Raw genomic sequence first — 12847 nt, 5'->3', positions numbered from 1 at the left:
AGAGGAGATAAGTCGGCGTGTCCACTATGGACACTGACATGGCCGACTTCAACGCTCCACATGTGCAAGTAGGTCAATTTTTTTTGTAAAGCAAAAAGTATAAAGCTCAAACGTGTATGCATTTTTTTTTGTAAAAAATACTAATGTTTTTTTTTTATAATTCCAGACTCAGAGGAGGTAATGCCTGCTCCTGAGGGCAGGTCTGGGTCCAGCAAAGATGGAGACTCTGCAGGGGAGGATTCAAGTACTCCATCTGGGGACCCTGTGGAGTCTACTCCAGGGCAACCATCAGACCGAGCAGTGCCTCTCCTCACCAGGTTGGTCTCCCAAACTCAGGAGAACAGATGTGTTCTTCTGAGGATGGAGACCACTCTGGTGAGGGTGGCGGTGGCCCTGGAGACCATTGCTGGGGCCCTAGATCATTTGGCCAATACCCAGGAGCCGGAAAACCCACCTGCCATGATGGAGCGAGACTACCTTCCTCCCAGGACCACCACCTCTGACAGCCCAACAGCCACCCCCGCAAGTATGGAGAGCCATATGCCTAGGCCTGAGGAAATCCCATCTACCTCTGGCCAGGCCAGTTGGCGTGTTACACGCCAGTCGGCTGTCCGCAGCTTACCTCTTCCTCTGAGCCGGCCCAAATGATGAAAGTAGCCCTGGATATCTCCTCCCTCACCTGTTGTCCAGTCCCCATATTTCTTGTCACCATTGTCTCAAGCTCTTTTTAAAAAAAATTTATTTATTCTGAATTTTTTTTTTAGTTATTTAAATTATATGCAAATGTTGCCCTAACAATTGTTAGTTAAATTGTGCTGAAAGGTGAATTACAAAAAAATTAAAAATAAAAATAATCCAAAATGTCTATATTTCACTATATCAATGTATACAAGGTTTAAAAAGTATGTTATCTGAAAAGGCTGCTACGCAAAACACAATGCTAGATGTTTAAAAAACTGTTTCAAAAAATATGTTTAAAAAGCACAAATAAACTTTTGTTTTTTTACGAATTGCCTAATGCACACGCAAGTGAAATCAGTTACAAGGTAATTAGCAGTGTTAATAGTTACAATGCACCAATCTTAGCTGCTTGGTTTGTGTGGTTCCAATTAGAAACATCGCAAGTAACATCAGATTTACGATTGTACTGTTGTGGCTTACGGACACTTCTTGCCTACCTTAGCCTGGACGATCATCCTGTTCGTAGAGTGACGTTGTCATGCATCCGCAATTCTTGGTCGTATGAAGCAGATAATTTATGCACTCCCCTAAAACGCCTGGAAACGCTGAAGAACGCCTCCGTTTGCAGACCACCACCTCCGTATACTCCCACAAATGGACTTTCCTGTCAATCAACTTTAGCAATCCACTTCCATGTCGGAAGCCCTACGACCGACAGTATTTTTCATCAGCAGAGCTTGTACGCACATGCGCACAGCTAGCAGTGCGCAGGTGCAGAAAGAAAAATATGGATGCGTACGACCGCGCAGCTGCTACGACCGACTCTGAATGAGGTCCTAAATGTTGCTGATTTTACTGTTATAGCATCACCAGACCACAAGTCACCCTTTCTTATATTCGAGGCAAGACATACTTAACTTTTATGGGAATAATCTGAAATGGCTGTTTTTAGGAGATTTATAACAAAGATGGTTTAATATTTGCCTTTAATTCACAGTTTGCTCCCTGATTCTTCTGTGACAGGTTGAACAGCTAAAGCAAATATGCACTATAACAATCCAAGAAGTGCACTTTATGATCCTGCTATGAGTACAGAAAATATGAGCCTAGAAGTGTGAGTGAATATACAAGTGATTAGGACTCTTGCTTTTGGTAGCTATAGGAACACTAGCAGTCACCTTGCTGCAAATGAAATGAAGGCAAGAAGAGACACTGGTGGCGGGCACCACACTGTGTTATACCCTGAACACAGTGCAGAGCACAGAGCAGCAGGAGTAAAAGGACAATGTAATGCTCATACATTCATGAACTATGAAATATTATTGTATCGTAAATAGTTTCATTTGAATTGTCCAGTAACCCTTTTGCCACAACTTATACAACTTTGGACCTAAAATGAGATATTTACATGTTACTGCAGGAGTGCGTTACATCCATGCGTAACGCATCTGTGTTACAAAGAATGTATTAATAAAGTTTGAAAATAAGTTATATGGGTGGCATAGCTTCTTTATTTGAATATATATATATATATATATATATATATAATTTTTTTTAACTTAATATATACACATGTATTTAAAGAATATATATACATACAGTATACATTGTATAGTTCTACCTTTACAGTTTATTCTTATTTTTCTTTTTATATTTTGATCCAGATCTTCAGACATCTCGGCAATGTTATACAACTTCTAATTGTGATCAGACCACTACTAACAATGGTATATTGCTATTGTTAGGCATATAAAACCCGTAAATTAATGTATCTAATAGAAGCTATTTGAGGTGACAAGAGATTTAATATCAGTGCTATTTTTTATTATTTTACATGCGGGGTCAGCTGCTCTAATAAGCAGCTTTAATAGCGAATAATAAAACCTATTATTTCACAGTTGATCACAGCAGCTAAAGATTACACTGTAAGGTTCTATAGTGTAGTATTCCTGTGCATTCATGACCTTAGGTTAAACATTTGCACAGAAATAGGTTCAAAAGGAGCTGAGAGGTCTGAATAGCTACAGTATGAGCTTCTAGAATTGGATTAGATTCCAGTTTGCATATAGGAATTTAGGAGCGGCAGCATTCAGCAGTGCATGGCTTTAACAAAATATATGTATCTCTGGTGTTAAAAAGCTTTGCTACTTAAATTTGTGATATTCAAGTGAGAGAAGCAATTTCTGCATGAATATTGGGGAAAGAAAGTTTAACAAATAGGCCTCTTGTCTCATTATCTCATATGGCCAGGTCATCTTCAAGAAATTCCCAGTGACATAATTACAATAGCAGAATATGCACCATGTTTTATCAATTTGAAAATAAACTAGATCTAATGGTTCCTGATCACAATGTTGAAATTAGTGGCCATCAGTAAAAGCCCTGTTCCAGTGACATTGTGTTTATATATGGTGCATACCTACTACTTTTCCAAAATTCTTACGAGTCCTGTCAGATGATTGCTTTACATGACATTGCAATTCATACATATCCTTCAGCTGGGTGATTAGTGGTTAACTAGGATGACTCTATTCTCTTTCTCTCTCTCTGTATGTGTATATATAATATGCTCTATCATACTCTATTATGCTGCGTGTATATATATATATATATATACTCAGAAAACTCAGCACTCACCATTGTTAAATCACTTACAATAATATATAAATAAATAATGGGGTTTTGGTTCATGGATTGATCAATGCATTTAAGCCTGCAGCCCACAGCACGGAACCCCACTTCTCTGCAGGTCCTACACTATCTGTCATACTTATGGAAACCTGGTAGCTGCTATCACAGAGTTTAAACTGAAAAAATGTTAACTGGTTTAACGCTCACCTGCCAACTAATGGCTTTTAAAGGCAAGACAGTCACCAAACATAGCTTTTATCATACTACCAAAAAGGCAGCTGACACAGGTTATTATAATTTAGATAACACAGGGGTGCATGAGAAAGCTTTCATCACAAAAGGTTAATTAAAAATTAACCAAATAAACAAAGTCAGAAATCCACTGCACTCGCCACTCCCAGATTTGGGGTGCAGAACTGTACTCGCCATTCCCACGTGGTGCAAGTGGCTTGTGACCACATTGCTTAAATAAATAAAAACAGAAAACTCAGCACTCACCATTGTTAAATCACTCACAATAATATATAAATAAATAATGGGGTTTTGGTTCATGGATTGATCAATGCGTTACTGTGTGTGTATATATATATATATGTGTATATATATATATATATATATATATAATACTATGCAAAAGTTTTAGTAAAGTTTGAAAAAATGATGCAAAGTAGGAATGCTTTCAAAATAGATGTGTTAATAGTTTATTTTTATCAATTAAAATGCAAAGTGAATGAACAGAAGATAAATGTAAATCAAATCAATTTTGGTGTAACGACTCTTGCCTTCAAAACTGAATCAATTCTTCTAGGTACACTTGCACACAGATTTTGAAGGAACTTGGCCGGAAGGTTGTTCCAAACATCTTAGAGATGTAACAACAGATCTTCTGTGGATGTACCGTAGGTGTGGTCAAATCCTTGTGTCTCTTCATGGACAGACTCGATGATGTTGAGATCAGGATTCTGTGAGGGCTATATCATCACTTCCAGGGTTCATTGTTATTCTTTACACTGAAGATAGTTCTTAATGACATTGGCTGCATGTTTGGGGTCATTGTCATGCTGCAGAATAAATTTGGAACCAATCAGATGCCTCCCTGATGGTATTGCATGATGGATGAGTACCTGCTAGTATTTTTCTCAGCATTGAAGACACCATTAATCTTGACCAAATCCCCAACTCTATTTGCAAAAATGCAGTCCCAAACTTGCAAGGAACCTCCGCCATGCTTCACTTTTGTCTGCAAACACTCATTATTGTACTGTTTTCCAGCACTTCTGCAAACAAACTGCCTTCTGTTACAACTAAATATTTAAAATTTTGACTCATCAGTCCAGAGCACCAGCTGACATTTTTCTCTACCTCAGATCCTATGTTTTCATGCATAGTTGAGTTGCTTGGCCTTGTTTTCACATCGAAGGTATGGCTTTTTCTTCTCCAAACAGTAGATGGGTGTACTTGGGTCCCACTGGCTTCTACCAGTTCTTAGATGATGGCACTGATTGACATTTTCTGATTTTGAATGGAAGTAAGCATGATGTATCTTTTATCTGATGCTTTAAGTTTCCTTGGCCGACCACTGTGTCTATGGTCCTCAGTGTTGCCCATTTCTTTGTGCTTCTTCAAAAGAGCTTGAGCAACACATCTTGAAATGCCAGTCTACTTTGAAATCTTTGCCTGGCAGAGACCTTGCTGATGCAGTATAACTACCTTGTGTCTTTTAACTGTCCTCAGTCTTGCCTTGGTGTATGACCTGTGAAATTAAACTGTATTCCACAGCTTCACCTTTGTAGCAGTTTGACCAATCCTCACCCAGTTTTAAGCCTCCTACACAGCTGTTTCTGTTCATTTAATGCCTGTGTTTCAACCAACTTATGAAAATGATAATCATTATCACCTGTTTGGTATGATTGGTTAATTATATGCTTGACGAATATCCTACAAAACCCTTGATTTTGTGCAAGTGTACCTAGAATAACTGATGCTGTTTTGAAGGCAAAGGGTATTCACACCAAATATTGATTTGATTTAGACTTCTCTTCTGTTCATTCACTTTGCATTTTGTTAATGGATAAAAATAAACTATTAACACATATATTTTGAAAGCATTCTTACTTTGCATCATTTTCTGTGCACTTTCCTAAAATTTTGCACAGAACTATATATATATATATATATATATATATATATATATATATATATGAAAAAATTGGATCTGTTAAAAGCACCTATGTGCTAAACAAAGTGCTGTGCATAAATAATAATTGAGGTAGGTGGGGATTCCTTATGGAAGTATAACCAGAAAGTGCATAGTGCAATCATGAAAAACCTCAGTTAATAAATATAAATCAATGTAACAACCTATTAAAGTGCAAGTGATGTAGGAGTAAAAAACTTAGCTCTGACTAAAACATATATATATAAAATCACAATTTATTTTTAAAGCAATAAAAAATAGAATAAGAATATTTTGAATAAATACTGCTGTGCAAAAATACTGTGCAGTGCACAACAATCACATATCTGCTATAAATGCATATATTAGAGCATACACAAATAAACACTATAAAATTGACATATAAGTTAATATATTTTTCTTAATAAAAATAATTGCTGCGGCTTATCTGATAAAATAGTAGTGAGTTCATGAAAGGTAAGAGGAGCATCCATCTGCCAATCAGACTTCTTCAAGGAATAAAAGATCCTGTGGGGTGTCTGGTTTATAAACCCCCTTAATAGGGACTAACCAGCCTCAATTTAGAAACAATTAGGTCACTTCCGGTTCCTGGGAAATAATTAATTCAATAACCAGGATCCAAAGAAAAGAATAATGAGTTTGATAAAGAAGTAGCTAAATCAAGCAGTTCTAACATGCTATTAATTCATCAATAATAAACTCTCTCAGTCCAGTAACATATCCGATGTATACAGCGCATTTGTGCTACATCCGCCCATACTGAGTCCTTTCAGGGCATCACTTCCGCCCTTCTCCTTGCATCGAATGGACAGCGTCATCACTGAATGGCTCCAACTTCCGCCCTTAAAGTGCGTCACTTCCACCCATCCAGTTGATCCGGTAGAGGCCATCTTGGTCCTCATTTAGGTGGATCGACGCCATCTTTATCCTCCCGATTCCTCCTCGTGGTATGCTGCTATAGGTACTTCTCCATAGTAGTCATCATCTCCGCTCAGCGTACAGCTTCCGCCCTCGCTTTGGATATTCCAACTTTTGATCGTCACATCATTTCCGCCCATAGATACAAATGTTCCGCGGATGTAGCACAAATGTGCTGTATACATCGGATATGTTACTGGACAGAGAGAGTTTATTATTGATGAATTAATAGCATGTTAGAACTGCTTGATTTAGCTACTTCTTTATCAACCTCATTATTCTTTTCTTTGGATCCTGGTTATTGAATTAATTATTTCCCAGGAACCGGAAGTGACCTAATTGTTTCTAAATTGAGGCTAGTTTGTCCCTATTAAGGGGGTTTATAAACCAGACACCCCACAGGAGCTTTTATTCCTTGAAGAATTCTGATTGGCAGATGAAACGCGTTGGATGCTCCTCTTACCTTTCATGAACTCACTACTATTTTATCAGATAAGCCACAGCAATTTTTTTTATTAAGAAAAATATATTAACTTATATGTCAATTTTATAGTGTTTATTTGTGTATGCTCTAATTTATGCATTTATAGCAGATATGTGATTGTTGTGCACAGCACAGTATTTTTGCACAGCAGTATTTATTCAATATATTCTTATTCTATTTTTTATTGCTTTAAAATAAATTGTGATTTTATATATATATGTTTTAGTCAGAGCTAAGTTTTTTACTCCTACATCACTTGCACTTTAATAGGTTGTTACATTGATTTATATTTATTAACTGAGGTTTTTCATGATTGCACTATGCACTTTCTGGTTATACTTCCATAAGGAATCCCCACCTACCTCAATTATTATTTATGCACAGCACTTTGTTTAGCACATAGGCGCTTTTAACAGATCCAATTTTTTCACAAGTCTATTAACAACAGATCACCACTGTTGTAATTCTTCTGTTAGAGCTGACACCCACACTATAGGGGAGTGCTATAATTGTATGCTTTTTACATATAGAAAGGTATATATTTTTAACAAATATGACCTAAATATGTTTATCTAACGGAATAGTTTCTATAGAGAAAGGAATTCTCCTTGTTTCATTTAGTGAGGATTTCTGCTATCTTTTGGTGCTGTGTTCTTTTATTTATATATATATATATATATATATATATATATATTAGGGGTGAGCGGGTTCGGATTTCTGAAATCCGAACCCCCCCGAGCCCCCCCGATCCGAGTCCGATCCGAGTCAGGCTCGACTTTTCCCGCCTGACTCGGATCTGACATCGAGGCAAAACGTCATCATCCCGCCTTCCGAGTCTCGCAGGTTTTGGATCCTATATAAGGTACCCGCGTCGGCGCCATTTTCTCACTCGGCTGTGGACAGTGAAGAGGGAGGGTGGGAGTTAGTGCTGTGTAGTGTAGTGTAGTGTAGTGCTGCTGTTGTCCACTACTTCAAAGTCCATAGGGGCTGGCTGTGTTGTGCTGTGCTGCTGTTGTTAATAGGGGCTGTGTCCACTACTTCAAAGTCCATAGGGGCTGGCTGGACTGTGTTGTGCAGTCAGTTCTCCATAGGGGCTGTGTCCACTCCAAAGTCCTGTGCAGTGTCCCAGTCCTAAAGGGGTGCTGTAGTGTTGTCCAGGGGGTGCTCTGTCCATCAGGGTTGCTCCCCCCAAGTGCTAAAAAAATAATATATTTTCTGTGTTTGTGAATTGTGTGCGCAGTAGCCGCACGTGCATCAACAAAGTAGTGCCAAGCGTGCGCCTGTGTCATAAGTTAAGGGCCGGCTGGCTTGACCGTTAAAGGGTGCTGTAACCCCCGAAAGTACACTCCAGTCCAAACCAAAAAAAAATTATTTTCTGTGTTTGTGAATTGTGTGCGCAGTAGCCGCACGTGCATCAACAAAGTAGTGCCAAGCGTGCGCCTGTGTCATAAGTAAAGGGCCGGCTGGCTTGACCGTTAAGGGTGCTGTAACCCCCGAAAGTACACTCCAGTCCAAACCAAAAAAAAAATTATTTTCTGTGTTTGTGAATTGTGTGCGCAGTAGCCGCACGTGCATCAACAAAGTAGTGCCAAGCGTGCGCCTGTGTCATAAGTAAAGGGCCGGCTGGCTTGACCGTTAAGGGTGCTGTAACCCCCGAAAGTACACTCCAGTCCAAACCTAAAAAAAAATTATTTTCTGTGTTTGTGAATTGTGTGCGCAGTAGCCGCACGTGCATCAACAAAGTAGTGCCAAGCGTGCGCCTGTGTCATAAGTAAAGGGCCGGCTGGCTTGACCGTTAAAGGGTGCTGTAACCTCCGAAAGTACACTCCAGTCCAAACCAAAAAAAAATTATTTTCTGTGTTTGTGAATTGTGTGCGCAGTAGCCGCACGTGCATCAACAAAGTAGTGCCAAGCGTGCGCCTGTGTCATAAGTAAAGGGCCGGCTGGCTTGACCGTTAAGGGTGCTGTAACCCCCGAAAGTACACTCCAGTCCAAACCTAAAAAAAAATTATTTTCTGTGTTTGTGAATTGTGTGCGCAGTAGCCGCACGTGCATCAACAAAGTAGTGCCAAGCGTGCGCCTGTGTCATAAGTAAAGGGCCGGCTGGCTTGACCGTTAAAGGGTGCTGTAACCCCCGAAAGTACACTCCAGTCCAAACCAAAAAAAAATTATTTTCTGTGTTTGTGAATTGTGTGCGCAGTAGCCGCACGTGCATCAACAAAGTAGTGCCAAGAGTGCGCCTGTGTCATAAGTAAAGGGCCGGCTGGCTTGACCGTTAAAGGGTGCTGTAACCCACAAAGTACACTCCAGTCCAAACCAAAAAAAAAATTATTTTCTGTGTTTAGCCGCACGTATATATCAAATCGATATAACATAAATGGAGGACCAAACTTTCTCCGATAAAAATAAAATAGAGAAAGATCAAGAACCACTTCCTCCTAGTGCTGAAGCTGCTGCCACTAGTCATGACATAGACGATAACATGCCATCAACGTCGTCTGCCAAGGCCGATGCCCAATGTCATAGTAGAGGGCACATACAATCCCAAATGGCAAAGTTCAGGAAAATGACCTTGAAAAAGACATTTAAATCAGCTGAAGAGAAACGTAAACTTGCCAATATGCCATTTACGACACGGAGTGGCAAGGAACGGCTAAGGTCGATCCCTAGTATGTTCATGACTAGTGGTTCAGCTTCACATGACGATGGAAGCCCTCCTCCCACTAAAAAAATCAAAAGAGTTAAGCTGGCAAAAGCACAGCGAAGAACTGTGCTTTCTAAGAAGATATCACAAATCCCCAAGGAGAGTCCAAGTGTGGTGGTGGTTGCGATGCCTGACCTTCCCAGCACTGGACGGGAAGAGGTGGCTCTTTCCACCATTTGCACGCCCCCTGCAAGTGCTGAAAGGAGCACCCACAGTCCACTTGCTGATATGCAAATTGAAGATGTCACTGTTGAAGTACAACAGGATGAGGATACTGGTGTAGCTGGCGCTGAGGAGGAAGTTGGCGAGGAGGATTCTGATGGTGATGTGGTTTGTTTAAATCAGGCTCCGGGGGAGACAGTTGTTGTCCGTGGGATGAAAAAGCCCATCACGGTCATGCCTGGGCAGAAGACCAAACATTCCACCTCTTTGGTCTGGCAATATTTCTATCCAAATCCGGACAACAACTGTCTTGCCATATGTACCATATGTAAAGGTGAAATAAGTAGGGGTAGGGACGTCAACCACCTAGGAACATCCTCCCTTATACGGCACCTGCAGCGCGTTCATAAAAAGTTACTGTCAAGTTCAGAAACTTTGGCTCAGACCGTAAGCAGTCCAGGGACACCTAAATCCCGTTGTCCTGTTGTATCCAAGCGCCTGCAAACCACACCGTCAACTCCCTCCTCGTCAATTTCCTCCTTAGTCAGGATCGGAAGTAGTCCTGCAGGCCATATCACTGGCATGACTGACTCTCCTATCCGGGATTCCTCCGGAGGATCCTGCATTGCTACGCCTACTGCTGCCGCTGCTGCTGTTGCTGCTGCTGCTGGGAGTCGTTCATCATCCCAGAGAGGAAGTAGGAACACCACTACTTTTACTAAACAATTGACCCTCCAACAGTCCTTAGCGAGGAGGATGAAGTACGACAGCAGTCATCCTGAAGCAAAACGTATAACTGAGGCCTTGACTGCTATGTTGGTGTTAGACGTGCGTCCGGTATCCGCCATTAGTGCAGTGGGATTTAGACAATTGATGGAGGTAGTGTGTCCCCGGTTCCAAATCCCGTCTAGATTCCACTTCACTAGGCAGGCGATACCGAGACTGTACAGAAACGTCAGAAAAAGTGTCCTCAGTGTCCTGAAAAATGCTGTTGTACACAATGTCCACTTAACCACGGACATGTGGACAAGTGGAACAGGGCAGACTAAGGACTATATGACTGTGACAGCCCACTGGGTAGATGTATCACCTTACGCAGCAACAGCAGCAGCGTCACCAGTAGCAGCATCTCAGAAACGCCAGCTCGTTACAAGGCAGGCTACGCTGTGTATCACCGGTTTCAGTAAGAGGCACACCGCCGACAACCTCTTAGAGAAACTGAGGGAAATCATCGCCCAGTGGCTTACCCCACTTAGACTCTCCTGGGGATTTGTGATATCTGACAACGCCACCAATATTGTGCGGGCATTACATCTGGGCAAATTCCAGCACGTCCCATGTTTTGCTCACACAATAAACTTGGTGGTGCAGAATTTTCTGAAAAGCGACAGGGGCGTGCAGGAGACGCTTTGGGTGGCCCGAAAAATTTCTGGCCACTTTCGCCATTCAGCGACTGCGTGCCGAAGACTGGAGCGCCAGCAAACACTCTTGAACCTGCCCCGCCATCACCTGAAGCAAGAGGTTGTGACGCGGTGGAACTCAACCCTCTATATGCTTCAGAGGATGGAGGAGCAGCAAAAGGCCATACAAGCCTATACATCCACCTATGACATAGGCAAAGGAGGGGGTATGCACCTGACTCAAGCGCAGTGGAGAATGATTTCCGTGTTGTGCAAGGTTCTTCAGCCCTTCGAACTTGCCACACGTGAAGTCAGTTCAGACACTGCCAGCTTGAGTCAGGTCATTCCCCTCATCAGGCTTTTGCAGAAGCAGCTGGAGAAAGTGAAGGAGGAGCTAAGACGGAGCGATTCCGCTCGGCATGTGGGACTTGTGGATGAAGCCCTTCATTCGCTTTGCCAGGATTCCAGGGTGGTCAATCTGTTGAAATCAGACCACTACATTTTGGCCACCGTGCTCGATCCTAGGTTTAAAGCCTATGTGGTGTCTCTCTTTCCGGCCGACACAAGCCTGCAGAGGTGCAAAGACCTGCTGGTGAACACACTGTCAGCTGAAGCGGAACGTGACACGTCAACGGCTCCTTCTTCATTTTCTCCCGCAACTGGGGCTGCCAGGAAAAAACTTAGGTATCCTAAGCAACCCGCTGGCGGTGATGCAGGGCAGGCAGGACCAAGTTTGGACATCTGGTCCGGACTGAAGGACCTGGCAACAATTTCTGACATGTCTACTGTCACTGCATATGATACTGTCACCATTGACAGAATGGTGGAGGATTACATCAGTGACAGCATCCAAGTAGGCATGTCAGACAGTCCATACCTGTACTGGCAGGAAAAAGAGGCAATTTGGAGGCCCCTGTACAAACTGGCTCTATTTTACCTGAGTTGCCCCCCCTCCAGTGTGTACTCCGAAAGAGTGTTTAGTGCAGCCGGGAACCTTGTCAGCGAAAGGCGTAGGAGGTTGCTTCCACAGAATGTGGAGAAGATGATGTTCATCAAAATGAATTATCAGCTCTTCCAGGGAGACCAGCCTCCAGAACGTACAGAGGGACCTGTGGTGGTGGATTCAAGTGGGGACGAGTTAATACTTTGTGAGGATGAGGATGTACACACTGAAGAGGGTGAGGAATCGGTGGATGAGGAGGATGAGGATGACATCTTGCCTCCGTAGAGCCAGTTTGTGCAGGGACACATTAATTGCCAGCTTGTTTTGTGGGGGCCCAAACAAACCAATCATTTCAGCCACAGTTGTGTGGCAGACCCTGGCGCTGAAATGATTGATTTGTTAAAGTGTGCATGTCCTGTTTATACAACATAAGGGTGGGTGGGAGGGCCCAAGGACAATTCCATCTTGCACCTCTTTTTTTCTTTGCATTATGTACAGTTTGGGGCCTAGTTTTTCTAACTGCCATCCTGTCTGCCACTGCAGTGTCACTCCTAGATGGGTCACGTGTTTGTGCCGCCCACTCGTGTCGCTTAGCATAGTCATCCAGCTACCTCGGTGCAACCTTTTGGACATAAAAACACTATTGTGAGGTGTGAGGTGTTCAGAATAGACTGGAAATGAGTGGAAATTAAGGTTATTGAGGTTAATAATAGCATAGGAGCAGAAA

Source organism: Taudactylus pleione, unplaced genomic scaffold (assembly GCF_031769625.1).
Source record: "Taudactylus pleione unplaced genomic scaffold, aTauple2 ptg001314l, whole genome shotgun sequence".
NCBI classification, from domain to species: domain Eukaryota; kingdom Metazoa; phylum Chordata; class Amphibia; order Anura; family Myobatrachidae; genus Taudactylus; species Taudactylus pleione.
This window is presented reverse-complemented; position numbering follows the sequence as displayed.